The sequence below is a fragment of the Molossus molossus genome, unplaced genomic scaffold, assembly GCF_014108415.1.
Source record: "Molossus molossus isolate mMolMol1 unplaced genomic scaffold, mMolMol1.p scaffold_m16_p_6, whole genome shotgun sequence".
NCBI classification, from domain to species: domain Eukaryota; kingdom Metazoa; phylum Chordata; class Mammalia; order Chiroptera; family Molossidae; genus Molossus; species Molossus molossus.
The window spans coordinates 114,373,643-114,395,832 of NW_023425399.1; positions in this window are offsets into that span (position 1 = coordinate 114,373,643).

A 22,190-nucleotide genomic window follows, 5' to 3' on the forward strand; every position below is an offset into this window, starting at 1 on the left:
GGTTTGGAAGGTTAATTTTATTCTTTTATGAGGGATTAAGTAAAAATGGATCAAAGACTTTTTACTGACTGCTTGAATTACACATTTGTCGCCTTTTTATTACCTAAAGTAAGACAAAAATGTTTTACTCTTGAGTTCTGTTTTTTATGTCAGTGAGTTTTGATGTCAAGTAAATGATTAATGTAGATATACTTGGATCAACTGTGTTTCCTATTTTTTTTAGAGAAGAGGCAAATGGATTTGACTTGTATTTTTTAATCATAGAGAAACTGTCCTGAGATACTAATTGCACATACTTTCATTTTCTTCAATGAAATTTAGGTAGAAGCATTTATAAGGATTTGTTTCTTCTAGGTACAAGTTAAACCTTGCTCTCTGTTTAGTAATTCACTTGTTTTGTTTCTCTTTTTCAAAGTTTTACATTAATAAAAAAAAGTTCCTTTAACACAAGTGACTTGAATATTATGCAGACATGCATTGTGATTTTCCTGGTCATGTCACACATTCCTCCTTCTGAGATACGATTAGAATTTACCATGGTCATAACATCACCACCATCAAAAATACAAATATCTATATTAATGGTCTCAAAATAGAGGCTACCCCTCTCAGTCATAAAAAATATATATTTGTTGGTAGTAATATCAGTAGTACTTGTGATGGAAAAAAAAAATGCGATATACTTAAAACGTAAATAATGGGCACTGTATAATAATAACAATGAAGGCAAATAACTTCCTTCTACTTATGATGATATATCATCCAAGACAAAAGAATGTGATAATCACCAATTATTTCCAGAAATCTGTGATTATTCAAAGGACTGCTTTCTAACTCAAAATATTAACAAATTACGTATCCAGTGACTTTTACCTGGTAGGGTTATTAATGTTTTCGTGGCTGACCAAAGGTAAAGTGAGATGCTGGTACCGATTTATAACTCCACACCATGTTCATCCTTCATGACACACAAAGTACATGGATAGACACTCCACACTGGCCGGAACCGTTTGGGAAGACTGACCCTGTGTAAGATTGATTTGAGAAGGTCTCGATGAACAAAATATTAGTTGAAAATGGTGTTCCTGATTGTCACTGCCTGATTGTCACACTGTCCCCCCTCCAGGGACACGCACACCCCAGTTCCCCGGACTCGCCCAGTTTTAAGCGAATCATGTTCTGTGCCAGCAAGACCACGAGAGCCAGGCAAATCCGACACCCAGTGCCCCCGATCCTGGGGGCAGAGCTAAGGGTCTGAGTGTGTGTCTGCAACCCTTCAACACCCGCCCGCAGAGTACGGAGTCAACACCAGCTCTGTTCCGGGGCCCCCCCAGCCAGAGCCCCCCACCACCCCCGCAGGAACTTTGTCCAAGTTGTCAATTCTAACACCCACCTCACCTCAAAGAACAGAATAGAACAATCAACAAGAAACAACTGTTCAAATCAATGGCAGGTTAATTCAGTGTTTTCATGGGGATTTTAAAAGTAATCTTGACTAAGACTTTCGCTAGGAAGAGCAGCAGTGAACTTCACGTGGACATCTGTGGAGTGTTTAGCTGGTAACTAGGCACATAAAACTTTAATCGGCAGTTTCTTCAGTATTTAAGACTCGATTGCTATCGACATATTTTCCGTAACAGAAGTCATGCACTACTGTCAGTTATATTTATTACACAGAGGAACATTTTAATATAAAAATGCAGATGTCTTCATTCTATAAACCCCAATGGTACTTAGAGCTGGGATTTTATTACTTGGTGCCAAGGGCCACACAAAACTATAAACCTGCTCAATTCTAGCTCAGCTTCTGCTGTTGAGCTGTGCACATCTGAGTTGTAAATTACAATATAAAGTAATCAAATATGTATAAAAGTGGTAGTCATGGAAGCAGAATCCCAGATTCATAAGATTTCAGAAGAAATCAAGAAAATGATTTATAAACATCAACGCTCTGCTCTGGGTTTATGAATGTCTTTTCCCAAAATATCATGCCGTTCTAATAACTTCAGAAATGGCCCGTCAATCAGCACTACATACATTCTCCTCATTATCTCCTCTATTCGTAACTTACCTCCCCAACAATGACGTCAGCCACTCTGCTGAGCGCCGTCCTGGTGCTGAGTGGCCCAATGCCCACGCGGTGTGATTCGGGTTCTGGAACCGTATAAGGCATCTCTACGATGCATTTTGTAAGACACAGAGCATTTAGAAACATCGTTTGCACAATCGCAGATTGAAAGGATGGAAAATTCTGCTTCCAGCGAGCTAGACCAAAAGAGTGAAAACAAAAAAGCAAACAAACAAACAAACAAAAAAGACCTGAACCATGGACTTTTATGTATGTGAGTATATGCAGAGGGTGATGAACTTGGGAATAGATAGGCTATCGTATGAACAGCCTTTACATAATCCTATTATGAACTCTTCCCTTTTTTGTGTTCTTAGAAACTGCAGTCTATACAATCGCTGGAATGGCTCATTTAGTGAAACCGATTTTCTTTCCTACATCACTAAAGTAAACCAGAGTGGAAGAATGTGGCACATGTCTCAATGCCAAAGACTGCCTCCAATAATCTTTTAAAAATTGAGATTTGCCATGTTTCTATTTTTATTTTTTAATATGTTTCTATTGGTTTTTGTTTTTGGTTTTTTTTTAGAGAGAGAGAAAGAGAGGGAGAGAGAGATAGAAACATCGAGGTGCAAGAGAAACACTGACTGGCTGCCTCCTGCACACCCCAGTAGGGAGCATGGAGCCCTCAACCCCGGGCATGTGCCCCGACTGGGAATCGAACTGGGACCTCTTAGGCCATGGGACGGTGCTCAATCCACGGAGCCACACTGCCTGGGTGAGATTTGCCATGCTTCATCCATTTGGAGGAAATCTATATTATTTTAGCTTTGTAAACATTTTCTTTAATGCACAAAAGTTTGGAGTCGGTCAGCTCTTGGCGTGAATCCCACATTGAGTGGCAGAACTTAGCCAGGTCATCTCGGCATCTGAGCTTGTTTATGTATAAAATACAGATAATACTAACAGGCTCATTGGATTGCTGGGAGGATAACATGAGGTGATTGTATGTAGAAAGAACAGTACCATGAGGGGAACATCGAAAGTTTCTAATAATTGATAATATTGTGTTATTAGTGTTTCATTATGATTATTTTACCAGATTATTTTTATTGTTATGAAAAAATACTAGAAAAGACATTTACTAAGATTTTAACAAAGCTATGTGTAGACATTACAGGTGGCTCTTTAAAGAATATCTATGAATTTTTCTATAAAAATGTACAGTTTATAATGAGAAAGTAAAATATTTTTACATAGTTCAAGATTAATATTTTGTGGTTTATATTCTTGCCTCATTAAAATACACAGTCATGAATTTTACATTATAAATGGCTTCTAGAAAATAATTTTTTTTTTTTTCATTTTAATCTGGAAATACAGCTCTTTAAATATACTTTTTTCTGCCCTGGCCAGTGTGGTGGTTTGGTAGGAGGGGCATTCCATAAACTGCAAGGTTACAGGTTCCATTCCCCATCAGGGCACATACCTAGGCTCATTTCTGGCTAACTGCCTACACGGTTCTATTTTTAATTTTCTGAGGACACTCCGTACTGTTCCCCACTGTGGCTGCACCAATTTTCATTCCCACTAAGAGTGCAGAGGGGTCCCTTTTCTCCACATTTTTGCCAGAACTTGTTTATTGATTTATTAACGATAGCCATTCTGACAGTTATGAAGTGATACCTCATTGTGGTTTTAATTTGCATTCCTGTGATGATTAGTGACAATGCAGCTCTTTTCATATGGGTATTGGCCGTCGGTATGCCCTCCTTGGAGAAGTGTTTATACAGGTCTTTTGCCCATTTTTTAACTGTATTGTTTTTTGTGTGTGTTTTCATTTGGTGTTGAGTTGTTTGACTTCTTTAATTCTGGATAGTAATCCCTTATTGGATGTATTGTTAGTGGGTGTCTTCTTCCACTCGGCCGGTTGTCTTTCGATTTTATTGATGGTTTCCATTGCTGTGTAGAGCCTTTTTAATTTGATGTATTGACTGTGAATTTATTCAAGGTTCTTAAAGGTCTCAGAGGTGTATCTATCAGTTGTGTAAACAAGAGTATTGTGTGATTCCTACGCGTCATTGTGAAGGTGACGTCAGCTCCATGTGGCGTCTCATGTCTATTCGTAGGAACGTGGGGAGCTGGATCGCACCAGGCTGTTGGGTTCAGCCTCGAGCAACGTGGAACAGAGAACGTGCAGAGCCCATGACCCGAGCCTCGTCACTGGCAGGAGAGACACTGGGGAAGAGGCGCACGTGGGTTAAGGAAAGGCTCGCGTGGGAAAGCAAAAAACGAGGCTGAATCCGGAAGATGAGTTTTAACTGAGAAACTCTACATCAGGGGAACACAAGGCCGAGGAGAGAGAAGACAAACGCCGAAGGGACCTGGACATGGGAGCTAACGTGAGGATTTCGAGAGCACCCTCTCCAGTACAGAGAGCTGTCAGCACCCACTAACGAGGTGTGGGGGTGGGAATGGGTGGAGCGGGGGGCACAGACCCCGAGAGGCATGAATCTGCTCGCCAGCTGGACCTCAGCATGACACCCAGGAATCGGCGGGGGTGAGCTTTCGGAAGCCACATTTTTAAAATAAACGATTGATTCTCTACACCTCGATCGGTCACTGCATGAATATTGTTTACCATGCTTCATTAAAAAATAAAGCTCAGCGAGATTAAAACAGCTGCCGCACCGGGGCACCAGCACGAGCAGGAGCAAAGCGCGAGCTCAGAGGGCGACCGCTGCCCTGCTACCTCGGCCCTCACTCCTTCTCACTTAGCACGTTCCCATTCTGCACGACGACCCGCGTGGAGGCTTTTCTCCAGCGCAGGAAAAACAGGACAGAGCAGGAGGAGACGCACAGGATGGAGACGCGACTGAACCCTCGTACGCATGACCCACGCGTGTGCGCCCTGAAACGAAAGGTAAACTTGAGCGTGTGTTACCTGCTGTCCAAGGGGGTCCCGTCAGCTTTCCCAGATTTCCACGTTCACGCCAGCGCAGGGCTGTGCTCCCTAAGGAAGCGGGGAGTGAGCGGTTTTCACGCTGAGCGTATTCCACGGACGAATGGATAAGCTCCCCGAGTCAGCGTTTGAACGGTCACCCCCGCCAGGCTTGGGGTGGGGCTATTTTGGGAAACATTTTAACATAGAATATGTTTAGAGTTGTAGTGGTACTTGATATTATTATTAGCTGACTACCAGTCTATGTGTATAAATTGGTGGGCAAGATAGAACTTAAGGGATGACGATGATGTGATTCCTTGGTTGTCTTTATCAATCTCTCTCTCAGCTTTGGAACATGAGCACGACACCTTCAACACATGCTACAGTTTTCTTTAAAAAGGTGTATGTAAGGCTCATTTCGTGTCTGTGGTTCTATCATGTCCTAAATTAGGTTTTCTTGGAAATGTTCCAATCTCTTGTCATATTACGTGATGCGCTTGTTCTAGACTTGTTACGACAATGGCAATACGTGCAGTTGGCACAGTCACACTGAGTAGCTGACCTGTCACTGACCTGATGGAGGCCAAGCAAACTACCCTTGGGAGTGAGACACCTGTGCAAAACCACTGCACAACATCTCCCAGACTTGCTGGGGGGAGGGGAAAAACAGATTACAAAAAAAAAAAAAAAGGCTAAATTTGACCATAACGTCTTGAAATTCAAAGATTTGACTTTTTTCTAAGTTATTTGACCGTCTTTCCCTGTAGCCTCACTGATGCCGCCCTAACCGGCTTCACTGCTCTGCTTAGTGTGTCCCTGGACTAAAGACATCCGACGCGACTTCCCCAGTACGTTTGGAACTAACCGATTTGTCTCGCAGCTCACCATGGGGGCTGTGAAACTCCCTTTTGAAACTTCTGACATGCTCATCGCAGGCTGCCCCCTCTAAGGAAACCTGCTCACGGGGTCCCAGGACCCCCCGAGTTCTCAGCCGTGTAGCCCAGAATATTCACGGGGATGACTGGCTGGGCAGGCTGTTGTTTCTGACGCGTGCCATTTAAATGATATATGAGTGCACCTTTGTTTTAACTTTTCCTTTGTCGTGCGGAGTTTTACACCTACTTTGCTGATATTTTGCTTCCTTCTCAAATTTTTGAAAAGGTCATCCTTACTCTAAGGAGTTCTCTCCCTAATAAAGATTGGTGATTTATATAAAGATAACTGAAAGGTGGGTTTCTTGGGGAGCCTTGAGCTCAACTGGCAGACTCCCCTGTCCCCCTCCACCCCCCCATCCCCAGGCTCTCTCTCTTGGGGGTCCGGAGCCAGGCAGAGGCTGCAGAGTGCAGTCGGGTGGGTGGATCCGTAGCCCATGGACTCCGATGGGTTCGCTCTCTCCCGCTCACCTGCCTCTGCCGCACTGGGTCTGGGTCTTTGCTCCGGTCTGAGCTCCACCCAGGGCCACGCCCTCTTTCCTCCAAGAGCTTCTGAGCACTAAGCTCAGACTTGACTGGAAACACCCTCTCTCCTAAGGGAAGGAACACAACAAAGTTGTAAGACCAAGGCAGCTATAATATTTAAATGTTACTGTTCCCAGCTTAGCATGATCTTTTTTTTCTCTTCTAAAATAGTGATGATTTACTTGGGGGGCAGGACAGAAGAACCCCGTTTATAATGAAGTGTTGAGGAACCCCTGCATTCATACGGATGCCTCTTTATGACCCAAAGACACTGACGATGCTCTCAGCTCAGCCGCGGGGCTTGAGATTTCACTCACCCTCTGCTGGGTCTTCAACTAGGGGCCTGCACCAGCTGGGCTAGTCCCTTCAGCGCCGGCATAGACAGGCTCTCTGATCAAGTCAGCCCCGTGACCTACAGGCTTCCCTCTCACAGAGCGTTGGGATGAGAAGCACTTTCTGTGTGTGAGCCCCGTGATCTCTCCCACCCACAGGCTGCAGCGAAGGCCCAGGGACAGGGAGAACCCCAGCCACCGCCCCCCCAATTCTGAACAATGCATTAGCAAAAACGCTGAGCTGAACACAGGAAATTGCAGCCTCGTGGTGTATAGTCCTGCCTGTTGGGGTAATTTTGCTATCCATTTTTCTCCTATTACTTCCCACTCCTTTGTAAAATCCACTAAAATAGGCATGTCCACGTTTTTCCCCATATAACCTAAGAGGTTAATAATCGGTCACTTCCTCTGTTCTTTCTTTCCTCTTCATTACCTGTCTGTGACGTGACACACGTAAGACAGTATGTCTAGTAACGGATGAAATGGTGGCTAAAATTAAATACATTTTAGCATCATCTACTTTATACCATGTGCAACAGTGTCTTCTCAAATGCAACTTTACTGAATCTTTATACACAAAAAAACTAAATTAAAGCCGACCACAGGCTAATGCTGTCTTCTGTGGAAAGAGGAGTTTGGCAGACAACTAACCACATGACTGGTTTAAAGCAAAACGCTCAATGAACTAGTAGTTTACACTTTAATATTTAAACACAATGAATGAATAAATACAATAAAACAGCATGGTCACAGTTTTTTGGTTATCAAATCTTTCTGATGAAGAAACTCTACATTTGTAAACTATGGAGTAGAAACTTCTAAATGACCCATTAAAAGTACAGATATTATGAGAATAGCACTGAATTAGGTAATGTTTTTGGCAAAGACTCTTCTTTTTTTTGTAGTGTCTCAGGAGAAACATCACGACTTGATTTATAACGTACTGTTTTAAGTCAAAAGGGAGGCCTTGGTTTATAATTGAGTGAAATGAGTTATTAAAAATGGATGTGTATACTTAGATATGATGTAAAAGAATTAAAGAAATGCAAATATTAAATTTGATTTTATTATCAAAGTGTACTTCTTAAGAACGTGAAGAGTATCATTTTCAAGAGAGTTCAATATGAAAAAAAAATCTATGATACTAGGAAATATTTAACCCCTGGGGGAAAATAATAAAATACCACCTTGTACATATAGGTTTTGAAATTCTGACTTTATTCAGTGCTATCCAATAAACTCATATATAATGAATATGTGTTGGGTTTTTAATATTAATCATAATTCACTTTACCTTGAATTTATAGAGGAGGTGTCTGGGGCCAAAAGTGATTTTATTAATATTGGGTGCATCGCCCCCTCTCTGCCCTTGGCCTGAGCCCGAAGGGCCAGGTTAGCTACGCAACGTAAGTAACCGGTGCTCCATAGGTGAGCAGTAAGGAAAAATGCTTTCTTTCTTTTTTTTTTAATGCTCACCCGAGGATATTTTTCCCATTTCAAGGCCCCAAGGGGATCAAACCACCAACCGAGGTACATACCCCAGGATCGAACCTGGGACCTTCTGGTCCTCTGGTCCTCTGGCCAGTGCTCAGACCGCTGAGCCAAACCAGGTGGAGAACGGTCTCCCTGCTTCTAAGGGTTCGGAAGAAGCTGCCCCTGCGCCCTCGTGAAAGGGCATCCTTGGGATATGATAGGTCTGAAATCTAACCCCAGCCCTTTGGTATGTAAATAAAATCTTCCAGGATCTGCTTTGAAGACCAAGAGAGAGCTGTCTTCAAGCAAGGGGCTTCAACTTAAATTTTGTTTTCTTTTTATTGACAGGGACTGGCAACAGAGTTTGGAATGAAGAACACCTGGTTGCCCTGGGTGCTGGAGGCCCTGGTCCCATGCTTGTCCCTAAGGAGACTGGCTCAGGCCACCTCCCAGCCAGTCGTCAGCGCCCCAGTCGGAGTCACCGTCAGAGGCACCTCGCCTCCGCCAGCTTCAGGGGACCAGGCTCTGGCCCAAGGCTGTGAAGGGACAGGATCACTGGGGGCCAGAATGCAGAGTGAGCTAACTCTGTGGTCACAGACAGGGAGCTGTCACCGAGATCGGAGGCCCCGGGCAGTGACTAGGACTCTGGTGCCAATCCCATGTCTGCCAGTGTCCTTGCACATCCTTGTGGCCACGTGCTCCTCCGGCAGCTGCCAGGGTCTGGAATCTTCTCAGGAGCCCATCCCCCGTTCCTTCAGCTTGTCCCTGGAGGGCCGCCCGGGGCACCGCTGTCCCTTCCTGACTCCCCAGCCCAACTGCCACCAGCCCTTCCTCCCTTCACCCAAGCCCTCCTTCAGGAACGGTCACCATGCTGTCCCTGGTGCTCACCTTGGAGACAGGAGATCCTCCAAGCTCAGGTGTCTCTCACCACAAATACCGAGAGGAAAACGCTCTGGTTTCACACCCTTTGGTTCCTCATCCAGGCTGTAAACAGCTAGACTGTCCAGGAAAAAAGAGGTGTTTCCCTTTCCTTTCTATTTGGGGGTCAGGGGAAGTAACTCTGCAAAGGGCTACAGATGCAATTGCTCTGGAAGGTGAGGGCCGGGTGGTGGGCAGGGGGCTGGGCAACCAGGACATTTCCACCTTCCCAGGTGCCTCTCGGCGTTAGCGCTCTGCTTAGCGGATCTCATTCTATTCGAAGAAAGAAGAGTGATCGCTCTTTATTCAAAGTACTTTATAACAGCAGAATAATCAAACAGTGAAATCACAGAGGCATTCAATTTTTACACAGAGAAAAGGGGTCAGTTCTCAAGTAATTTTAAAAAATATTTTCATGAATTTTTAGAGAGAGAGGAAGGGAGAAAGGAGAGAATGAGAAACATCAATGTGAGAGAGAACACCAATCAGTTGCCTCTAGGACACACCCCAACCATTGACCGAACCCGAAACCTGGGCATGTGCACTGACTGGGAATCGAACTGGCAACCTCTCGGTACACAGGACAAAGTTCAACCAACTGAGCTACCCTGGCCAGGGCCACAGATTTGCCTTTTAATGTTAAAAAGCATCTTTAATTAAATGACACTATTGTCAAATCACAAATTAAGTAAAAACCTGTCAAGTGAAATAACGACTTTCTTTTTCATTTGTTCATTTCATTGGCAAATCCATAATCTTTTCTATTCACCTATCCATGGAACATCATGAACAAAATACGCTGTCGACCAACAGAGATCCAGAGTCATGGAAGTGGGGAGCAGACTGACCAACCTCAGAGGGATGGGGTGGGGGGTGGGAGAGACAAACCAAAGAACCCATACGCACACACGCACAAACCACAGACACAGAACCCGTACGCATGCACGCACAAACCACAGACACAGAACCCGTACGCACGCACGCATAAACAACAGACACAGAACCCGTACGCACACACGCATAGACAACAGACACAGACCCGTACGCACGCACGCATAAACAACAGACACAGAACCCGTACGCACGCACGCATAGACAACAGACACAGAACCCGTACGCACGCACGCATAGACAACAGACACAGAACCCGTACTCACGCAGCATAGACAACAGACACAGAACCCGTCGCACACACGCATAAACAACAGACACAGACACGTACGCACGCACGCATAGACAACAGACACAGAACCCGTACGCACGCACGCATAGACAACAGACACAGAACCCGTACGCACACACGCATAGACAACAGACACAGAACCCGTACGCACACACGCATAGACAACAGACACAGAACCCGTACGCACGCACGCATAAACAACAGACACAGAACCCGTACGCACACACGCATAGACAACAGACACAGAACCCGTACGCACACACGCATAGACAACAGACACAGAACCCGTACGCACACACGCATAGACAACAGACACAGAACCCGTACGCACACACGCATAAACAACAGACACAGAACCCGTACGCACACACGCATAGACAACAGACACAGAACCCGTACGCATACACGCATAAACAACAGACACAGACACTAGGCTGGAGAAGGAAGGAGAGGGGCAGGAAGGAGGGGTCAATGAGGGGAAAAGGGGGACATCTGCAATACTTTCAACAGTAAAAAAAAAGACTAAGTGAAACACAGACAATTGTGTGGCACAGCTGAGGTGAGTAGGATACAGTGGGATTTCACGACATGGTGCCTCGCTTGGGCTGAAAATGTACTTTTTTTTAGAACTAGTTCTTTTTTTAAAAACTCATCTTCATTGTTGAATGTATTACAGATGTTTCTCCCTTTTTTCCCCACTGACCCCTCCTCCCCAATCCCGCTCCCTCCTGCCCTCCCCACACTATTGTCAGCGTCCATTGGTTATGTATACATGCATAGAAGTTCCCTGGTTCATCTCATCCCACCCTCCCCCCTGACTCCCCCTGAGGTTCAGTCTAACAACCAATCTGTACTTCTTAATTCCTTCATCTTCTTCACCCATCCCCCAGCCCCTCCCATATGGCAAGCAACAAAAAGTTCTCTGTATCTGAATCTGTTTCTGTTCTGCTTGCTCATTTTGTTTGTAGATTCAATTGTTGATAGATATGGATTAATGCCATTCTATTGTTCATATTTTTGTTCTTCTTCGCCGTCAAGAAGACCCTTCAACATTTCATATAATACTAGCTTGGTGGTAATGACTTCTTTTAGCTTTTTCTTGACTGGGAAACTCTTGATATGTCCATCGATTCTAAATGATAGCTTTGCAGGATAGAGTAATCTGGGTTGTAGGTCATTGCTTTTCATCACCTTGAATATCTCTTGTCACTCCTTTCTGGCCTGCAAAGTTTCTTTGAGAAATCAGCTGGCAGTCTTGTGGGAGCTCCTTTGTAGGACTGCTTTTCTCTCGCTGCTTTTAAGATTCTCTCTTTGTGTTTAACCTTTGGCATTTTGATGATGATGTGTCTTGGTGTGGACCTCTTTGGGTTCAACTTGTTTGGGATTCTGTGTTTCCTGGACTTGTATGTCTGTTTCCTTCACCAAGTTAGGGAAGTTTTCTGTCATTATTGTTTCAAATAGTTTTTCAATTTCTTGCTCTCTCTCTTCTCCTTCTGGCACCCCCAAGATGCGAATGTGGCACACTTGAAGTTATCCCAGAGGCTTCTTACACTCTCCTCATTTCTTTTGGATTCTTTTTTTTTTTAGATACAGTAGGAGGGAGAGAGAGGAAGAGAGAGAGAGAGAAATATCAACATGAAAGGGACACATCGACTGGTTGCCACCCGCACGACCCAACCAGGGCCAGGGACAAACTGCAACTGAGGTACGTGCCCTTAGCGGAAACTGAACCCAGGTCTCTCTGGACCACAGTCCGACGCTCTAACCGCTGAGCCAAACCAGCCAGGGTTGGATTCTTTTTTCTTTTGCTATTCTGGTTGGGTGTTTTCTGCTTCCTCATATTCCAAATTGATGGTTTGCTTCTTGGCTTTACCCACTCTACTATTGATTCCCTGTAAATTATTCTTTATTTCAGTTAGTGCATCCTTAATTTCTGACTGGCCCTTTTTTATGTTGTTGATGTTCTAAGTTCCTCAGAGGTCTCCTTAAGTTCCTTGAAGGTCTCACTAAGTCCCTTGGATGTCTCACCAAGTTCCCTGAGCAACCTTATAGCCTGTGTTCTGAACTCTGCCTCTGTTAGATTGCTTATCTCCATTTTGTTTAGTTCTTTTCCTGGAGTTCTGTTCTTTTCTTTCATTTGGGACATGTTTGTCTCTTCATTTTGGCTGCTTCCCTGTGATTGCGTCTATGTAATAGGTAGAGTTGCTATGTCTCCTAGGCTATGTAGAGTGGCCTATTGTTGTAGGTGTCCTGTAGGGTCCAGTGGCACAGCCTCCCTGATCACCCCAGCTGGGTCCTCGTGGTGACTCCTAGTGTGAACTTACATGCTTCTCTTGTAACTGAGTCTTGATTGCTGTTGGTACGTCAGTGGGAGGGATTTACTCAGGCTGATCAGCTGCAAAGACTGGCTGTGCCCACTGACCACTGGCCTCTGACTCCCTTGGAGGATCAGCTGTGTAGGGCCCACCACACAGAGCAAGACTTACTTCAGCAGGGCTCTGGTACCCACTGAGTCTGCTCATTGAGTGTGTCACTTGTGGAGGTGGTTGGGTGGTGGTGTTTCGATGTGGTCTGAGGCTGTCCACTGGGTGTGCTGGCTCTGGGGAAAGGTCAGCCTCTGCCTGTGTTCTACCGTCCCCCCCCCGCCCCCTCCCCCCCGGCATAAGCTACAAAGTGATCTGCAAATGGCTGCTTCTTGTGCTGGGCTTGGAGGTGTCCAGGAAAAGCCAAGTTGTGAACCAAGGCTGGCTGCTGCTAGTGCCAGGCCTGGGGCCACTTAACGAGAGGTATGGGGCTCGCTGAGACTGGCCCCTCCTGAGCCCCAGATCCGCACCGCTCTTGTGGGCTGCTGGGTCGCACAGGTCCCTCTGGATCCTGGCTTCCCTCCGCTCTTGTGAGCAGCTGTGTTGCACAGGGCCCTACGGAGCCCCCGGTCCTGCCGCTGGTGGCTGGGGAGTGCTGCTGCCCATGGGGCTCAGCTCCTGCTCAGCCTTTGCTGTCGTTTTTGGGGATGGTTCTCAGCTGCTGGTCTGTGCTTCTGTTGCCTGGGGATGGATGTCTGCTCCCCAGCCTCTGTCGCTGGGGTATATCTCGGCTCTGATCAGACTGCTACTGTGGGGGATAGTGCTGGACTCCTGGCCATTTGTGGTTTCCTCAATCGGTACCTTGAAAGCTCTACTACTGTGCACTGGTCTGTGTTGACACAGGGTGTCCACTGGCCCAATGGTGCCAGGTGCACTGGTGGGCTCAGGTACCAGATGCTGCTTCTTTGAGAGATTTTAAGAAACTCTGAAGCAGGATCCAAGACAGGCCAATCCTATGGTAAAGCCTTTGGAAACAGCTTGGGTGGGCCCAAAAGTTGGGTAGGGCAGGGCCTCAGGGAATCAGAAGGGCGGGGCTACCAGTGTGAGCCAGGTTGCTGGAGTCCCAGCTATAGAAGCTGTCTCCCTGCACTGTGGGGGAAGGGCTCACCAAGGAACATCAGCCTCCACCAGCACGTCTGTCCAGGAGAAAGCTGCCTCTCCAGCCCTCGTCCGGAGGCCAAACAGCTCAGTTCTTTCCTGTTCTCTGGTGCCCCTCAAGCTGCCTCCCCTCCGAGCTCAGGGGGAGCGGGAGCAAGTCCGAGTAAGTCCATGCGCGGGCCCTTTAAGGAGCTGCCTGGGGCTCCAGCAGCCTCAGCCTCCCTGAGCCTCGGTTCCCACTGGTTTTCCAGCCAGAAGTGATGGGGATTCTCTTCCTGGCACTGGGACCCTGAGCTGGGAGCCTGGTGTGGGACGGGGACCCCTCTCTCCTCAGGGAGAACTTTCTCAGCCGAGGGGTTCCCTCCTGATTTTTATATGCCACCCATGGGTGTGGGACCAGCCCGTCCCCTCCGCCCCTCCTACCAGTCTCCATGTGGCTGCTGCTTTAATTCCGTAGTCATAGGACTTCCATTCAGCTCGATGTCAGGCGGTTCTGAAGGGTGGTTGTGTTGTAGTTTTGTTGTAATTTTGATGTGGTTGTGGGAGGAGGCGAGTACTGCGTTTACCTACCCGCCGTCCTGCCTAAATCCATATATATATTTTTTTTTATCCTCACCCAAGGACATTTTTGCATTTATCTTCAGATAGAGTGGGAGGGAGAGAGAGGCAAAGAGAGAGAGAGAAACATCAATGTGAGAGAAACACATCGACTGGTTGCCACCCACACAACCCCAACAGGGGCCAGGGACAAACTGCAACCACAGTACATGCCCTCAGCGGGAACCGAACCTGGGACTCTGGTCTGCGGGCTGACACTCTAACTACTGAGCCAAACTGGCCAGGGCGAAATCCATACTTCTTTAAAGAAAGAACAGAAGTAGCTGTGTATGGTATACAGATTAAATACAACATGTTCCCTTGCGCTTTCTATATCAATGAGAACATTTGGGGGTCATGCTCTGATCATTGAAACAGACACGCTTGCACATGAAACTGAAGGTGCTTATATTTTCAGAATCCCCCGTTACCTTATTTACTCCATAATATTACCAATTGCCAGTGATGGGTACTGAGATCAATGCTTTCCAAGCTGCATACTTTGATGTCATATGTTTTGTCCATATGTCTTCTCTTTAACTCCCGGCTCTTAATACATCAAAGTGTATTTTAGTCCCTCAGATGCTATCCCATCATTAGAGATAATACAGGAGGAGCAACGGGCACAGTGCCCGGCATATCATTAACACATAATCAATCGCAACTCTTGTTAGGGTATTGTTTGCTTAAGGATCTTGCCAGTCCGGAGCAAAGTAAAGCTGTGTGCAGAAAAAGGAGGACACCTGCAAGCAAATGCAGCCCAGGGCCCCGATGATGCGTCATCCACTGAGCTGCGTCATCCACTGAGGCGCGTCACTGGCACCTTGTGAGGCGAGGCTCACCTACCTGAGTCTGGACGCATCTGAGAATGAGGGCCTCGCTCTTCTGCAGCAAGGCGAGTAAGATAAGGAAGGAAGGCGGTTAGGACGACCGCATGCTGAAGTCATCCTTAGCGGCTGAGTGGGGTGTAGGAAATCACCGGGGTGTCAGGTACCATCCACCCGAAGGCAAGCTCGGCGAAGTCATCTAATGAATAGCTGGCAGGTGTTTGTTCTCCTGACGGCCTGGCTGCTACAGATCTGCGTGTTTGCCAGTTAACGTACGTCTTTCTCTTTGTGATGCTGCAGACTGTCTTTCTGACTCCAAGTGCATTTAAGTAAGCCGGATATGGAGGTTAAAAATCCAAAGAGTCTTTGTGATATTATCAACAGGGTAAGTGTTTGCAAGGAATTTGCTTTTACATTAACAATGGCTAACCATCAACCCCCTCCCCCTCAAAAAGTGCAACTCCCTAACATGGAATTAGATGTGGGAATATCAATAGATGTCTTTGGAGCTCATTGAAATGCTTGGTACACTCCCTTTTTTACCCACAGAGGTTACTATTGGATGGATGGCGTAAATGCTTCTAGGAGAAAGTATGAACCATTCTGATGGAGGCAACATGACAGGGTGAGAACCAGGGCAGCCGGGCATCGCCCTGTGCATCTGTCATCGCGGCCGGAGGATTTCTGCAGACGGTCTCCCTCACTAGCATCCATCTTATCCACATCAGCTTCAAAAAATGGGGGTGCCCGGACGGTGTGGCTCAGTGGTTGAGCGTCGACCCCTGCACCAAGAGGTCGCCGGTTCAATTCCTGGTCAGGACACACGCCCAGGTTGTGGGCCCGATCCCCAGTGGGGGGCATGCAGGAGGCGGCCAATCGATGTTCTCTGTCATCGATGTTTCTCTCTCTCTCTCCGTCTTCCTTCCTCTCTCTAAAGTCAAGAAAGAAAAAAAAAAATTTTTTTTAAAAAGAGGGGGTTTACTTTTATCAAGTGGTCTGGAGAGAAAACATGTGTGAGTCTTGGTCTACCAATTACCCCAAGAAACTTTCTCATTAAATTCAAGAAAAAAAAAGCTTGACACTGTCCTGCCCGGGATGCTTGTTAGCAGCTCAACCAAACCCACAAAGCACAGAGTCACCCCTGCCCTGCAGCGGATGGAGGGAAACGATGTGATGTCGACAGGCAGTGCCACAGGAGACCTGGCAGGTGGGACGTGACCAGGGTGGCACGTGAGGGGACGCCCCTCACAGCATGTACCTCTGCAGAGGGTCATGGCAAGGGGGCCACCATCCAGGGCGAGAGGAAGGTGGGGAATTCCTGGAGGAGGGGATCAGAGACCGGCAGAGGGGGGGTAGTCTCGGGCCAGAGAGCTCTGAAGGACAGACAGCTGCCCTTGGGTCCCTAACCACAAGATGATTTTGTCAACAGGCGGGGTGGGTGCTGTTTCACGGGAAATGCAAAGCGCAGGGGCACTGCCAAATGGCTGCTGGTGTGGACTCGTCTGAAAATAATTAAATGTGTAAACGTTGACTTTGGAGACTGTGGGCTTCTGGGTTTGCAGGGATGAGCCTGCTGAGAAGCCAGTCCAGGAGCCCACCTTTGGCTCATTTACATAATTTATGCAACCAGCCCCTTTCTCAAAGCAGCCAGAGTGGCAGTCCTGGGTGCCACCTCTTGAATTCCAGGCCTTTCCGGATGAAAAATCAGTGATCATAATGAACATCCAAAAAGCATTGATGCAAGCGTGAGTCAGAGAATCACTGTCAGGCCTTTAGAAATGAATTGCTTTGTCCTGGAGCGAGCGTTTCACAGGACGGCCCCTCCCCCGGCTGCTTTGAGCAGATCTCCCTGTCCTTGCGCACAGAGCCACACCTGTCCTCACACTCACCAGACGACCGGGTTTCCCTTTCCCTCCTCCGGGCAGTGTCTCCGAACCACGAACCACGTTGCCCTCCCTCCCCTCCCGAAACTGCTCCTCTTTCGTTCTCCTTTTCGGGAAACCTCTGGAACAGTTTCCCTTCTGCTCATGATGCTTCTAAAGCTGCTCAGAAGAAGACATCAGAATGTCCTTTCTGCCCCCACACACACAGGGATTCTGTTCTTCCGCGGCAGGAAACGGTCCCGACTGATCAGCCGTCTCTTCCTGCCCCTCTTGCTTCAGCCCAAATGCAGTGGCAGCCCTTTGTGACACCGCAGAGAGCTTGCCCACGCCTGGCACTCCGTGGGCAATCTGACAGCACCTAGTTTCCTAAGTGTTTCATCTCAGGAAGGGAAAGTACAGTCACGGAAACTATGCCCCTTAACAAGAGCCCAGCAACCTCACCACTCAGCACTTACCCCAAGGTAATAGAATCCACATCCAAACAGAACCTGCATGCAAGTGCTTATATGACTATGTCTGTAATTGAAAAAAGAAACACTATTCTGCAATAAAGGGAATGAACACAGGCCCTGGACAGGTAACCGGCTGGTTAGTGTTGTCCTGATGTGCCAAGGTTGCGGGTTCAATCCCCAGTCGGCACGTGCAGGAATCATCCAATGAATGTACCAATAAGTGGAAGAAATGTCTCTCTCTCTCTCTCTCTCTCTCTCTCTTTCTCTCTCCTCCCTCTCTTCCTTCCACTCTATCTAAAAAACAAACAAACATTATAGCTTGTGCATCAGCCTCCAAATTGCTTTAGAAGTCAGAATAAAGTTGCATTTTTCTTCATATTGTTTGTATATTCTTAGAAAATGACAGGCTGTGGCTGGGACATCATGAGAGGCTGACAGAAATGAGTGGTCATTGGGCATGTCTTGCAAGACTCCACAACTAATGAAAATTCCATTATGACACCATTTAATGCATTTTCCCAAGGGACTATGTGGAGATGTTTAAAAGTAGAAAAGGTTAAATGTCAACATAACATAATCCTGTTTCCCTTTAAGGTTTTTAAAATACGTTTTTATTGATTTCAGAGAGGATGGGAGAGGGAAAGAGAGAGACAGAAACATCAGTGAGAGAGAAACATCCATCAGCTGCCTCCTGCTGGGGATCGAACCCGAAACCCAGGGCTGGGTCCTGGGGCAGGGAATCGAACTCGCACCCTCCTGGTGCATGGGAGGGTGCTCAAGCACTGGGCCACCCCGGGCAAGCTCCACTTTAGGTTTTACATTTATGTTGTAGCAGCCTCATTAGAGTGAATTAAATCGGATCACAGCACTTAAGTTCTTAAAACTGTAAAGAATTTGTCCTTCAGATTTCAAATTCTCCTTCATGTCTCTTGAGACTTTTCCTCTAACTTCCTTCGTCTTCCCCAGACCTCCTTCCCACTGAGACCACCCTGCCCACGTCTTACCCACCTCTGTGGATTTTCACAGACGCTTAACGCTCACCCCCCTGCGGGGCCGCTGCACACAGAGGGACAGTCTCCCCGGCGTCTGCTCCGGGCTCCCTCGCCTCTCCACGTTCTCACATGCACTGGGCAGAGGGTCCGGTCCGTATCTGCTCATCAGAATCCCCCAAACCACACTCTCCGCGGCCTGTAAATATTACGTCATCATCATCCCCGTGAACCTGGAGCTACCACGTCAATCGATCCGTGACCCGAGTCTGGCGGGCAAGCCCAGTGAGCCGTCAAGATAAACACGTCGGCGTTGGGCGTCCGTTTGTACTCGGCCAAAAAAATGTTACTAAAGCCGTGCATTAATTTTAAGCTCAGATATGTTTCACTTACCAATGCAATCAATTATTTATGGAGCAAAAAGGAGACTTTCGCGGGACGGGCGTCTGACCACAGCCACCGACTTGAGAGGAGCGTTCAGCTCGCGTCGAGCATTTCGAGGCAGCTCCCAAGCCCTGCCGGCAGCATCCAGAACCTTCTGCATCCCGAGGCGTCAGTCTGTTCTCGGGCCCCGGCCCAGGCGGCCGCAGACCGGTGAGCCAGCGGACGGACCGCTCTGCTCCGTTTCCCTGGACAGACTGAGAAGCACCACGCCGGGCTCCTACCACGCCCAACACGCCCCGTGGCACCCGGGACACGGTGAGCTTTCAATAAATGTTGCTCCTGTTCATCAGGGATATCAATTAGCCTCTGAGTGACAGAACTCTAATAAAGAGATGCAAATAACACATTCCGTTAATGCTTTGCTTTCCTTTCGATGCCTTCCGGGCGGCGTCTGAAGCAATTCTAGGATCCGAACAACGGGGAGGAAAACTCGAGGTGTGACTCGTACAATTAGGATTGAAAAAGCATCTTAATGCTGTAAACACAGCAGCGTCTCCATCTGTCTCCTGGGAACGTGACTAGGGCTTTCCCGGAGATGGCCTGGGTGGCGGTTTACAGTTCCCTGGCTCCCAGACTGGGGATCACAGCGCACACGTGAATCAGCGAATCAACATGCAAATGAGATTTGACAGGGAATATTAAATCGTCACCCTCGCAGATTCGGTTTTATGTTTCAGATCTAAAATACTCTTTAGTTCGATGAAAAGTAACAAAACCCGCTAAGCATCTAGATTAATGGAAAATGAACCAACCTTGGTTGATAGAAGAGGTTCCTTCAGACTGCTCCGTGGAGGAAAACAGACCAAGCCCCCAGCCCGATTCCCCAAGTCTCGCTGGGGTTGGACTCACCACCGTGAGAGGGGCTGAGTGACAGTCAGAGCTTCAATACGCCTGAAGGGGGAAGACTGTCCTCCAGAAGCATCAAGTGACTGAGATGTAGGTCCCGTCACCTTCGTGATTTCTCCCATCCTGCCTTAGGTGACAGGGTCTGCAAGCCATCTAAAGCCATACTCTATCACAGCCGGTCACCACTTCCTTCTCGCCCTCCAGGGTCACCTCTCTGTTTGACCACAGAGAACCAAAGCCTACAAGAGAAGCCCGACGTCCTTAGATGTGGCTTCATGATTTACGTAAGTTCAGCAAGAATGATGATGGACAATAAGACAACACGGGCCTTTCTAAGTTTGCTTTTCTGACGCCTTGTTGTTGTTGTTGTTGATTCTTACCCGAGGATATTTTTTCATTGATTTTTAGAGAGAGTGGAAGGGCGGGAGGGAGGGGGAGAGAGAAAGAGAGAGAGAGAAGCATCCATGGGAGAGATGATGGATTGATTGCCTCTCCTACGGGTGTAAACCCAGCCAGGCCTGGGGATCAAACCTGCAACCCAGGCACGTGCCCTTGGCCAAAACTCTAGCCCGAGACCCTTCAGTGCGCAGGCTGACACTCTAACCACTAAGCACACTGGCCAGGCCATTTTGCAAGAACTTTTAATAAGAAATCTCAGGTTAGACTTTGGAAGGCGTCTTGCAGCCGGAAAGCCAAGTCAGAAGTTCACTACCACCTGCCTCGCAGCACCTGCAGACCGCGGTGAATTCTTTGGTCCTGGTGGCCCTCAAGATTCCTGGGGCTGCCAAGAAGTGACCGTCCTCACCTGTAGTCTGGGAACCTTATAAACCAGGTATCAGACTAGTTTTTCCAAGAGGTCTTGGTAAGAAGTAGCTCCATAAAGTGAACCTTAGTTCACTAAAAATGTCCGGTCAAAACTGACACCCTGAACATCATTCTCAAATACGACAGTCTAGTCAAAGCGCTGATTACATAACCATTTTTCCTTATTATTTCCTGTGGTAAGGAGAATATAGTGTTATTGAATTTATGTTACTAGTCATGTGGTGGGCAGTTAGACAGCCATGAGCAGAGCAAGGTACAGACGGTCACCGAGGGACAGTCCTGCGTGCCTAGCAAAGGGCAATTGTCGGTGGGACCTCATCCCCAGGGTGACCTTCATCTCCTAGCACATACCTGGCGTGTGCCTTCCTGACCTTTCTCCCCACAGAAACATCTAGGCCTCATGTGCATCTCAGCTCCAGGCCCAGGAAAGCAGCAATACCAGATAAGCAACAACACCAAGGCTGACCTCAGGACCAGCTGCATCGGATAATGACCCCCTGACCCGACACCAACCAGCCAATCCGTGGAGACCGAGGCCCTGACAGGACACACCTGGACAGCTGCTGCATATTCTCCTGAGATCTTCCCCTGGCCTTCCTAAATCTCCCCCCTCGAGCCCTTAGGATGGAGGACTCGGGGAGCCTTCCCCTCCCGCGCCCCCTCCCCCTCCACCCAGGTGGGTCGCCTTGACCTTCCTCACTTCTAAGCTCCAGGGCCCTTCCTTTGCCTCTATAACTTGTTTCCTAAGCCCATTTCTTCTATGAATTACTTCTTCTACCTCCCTCTGTGATGTTAGAAATAAATGTTCCCTTATAGTTGGAGTCTTGGCTCTGAGTTCTTTCCTAGCCAGAACTCAAGTACCGAGGTTGCTGCACCCAGGGCAGTCTGACCTCACTGTCGAACACCTGGTGCCGTTCCCGCCGCCCACAGCTGAACTACCTTGTACTCAGCAGTACCACTTCTGGGTATTTATCCAAAGCAACCCAAACACCAATTAGAAACAATAGATGCCCCCGCATGCTCCTTGCAGTGTTATTTACAATAGCCAAAATAGGGAAGCAACCCAAGTGCCGGCTAGAGACAAGTGGATAAAGAAGTGGTTTCCGTACACAATAAAATCACTCCCCCATAAAAAGGAATAAAATCTTACCATCTGTGACTACATGGATGGACCTAGAGGTATTATGCTAAGGGAAATAAGTCAGAGAGAAAGGTAAATACCGGATGACTTCACTCATCTTTGGAAGCTAAGGAACAAAATATGCCCTGATATATCTTTTCCATACAGTTGTATCTAATTAATAAGGATTTCTTTAGTTTCCAAATGTATATTCCTGGAGTGAGAGCCAGCTGATGAAGAGTGATGCCCTTTCTCAAATGTGTGAGCAGGGAGATCCGCAGCCTCCCCAGGACACGGATGCGGCCGTCCTGCCCATCACCTTTTGTGGCTGCAGCCTGGCCAGATGCAGCATGTCCTGTTGAGTTATAGGA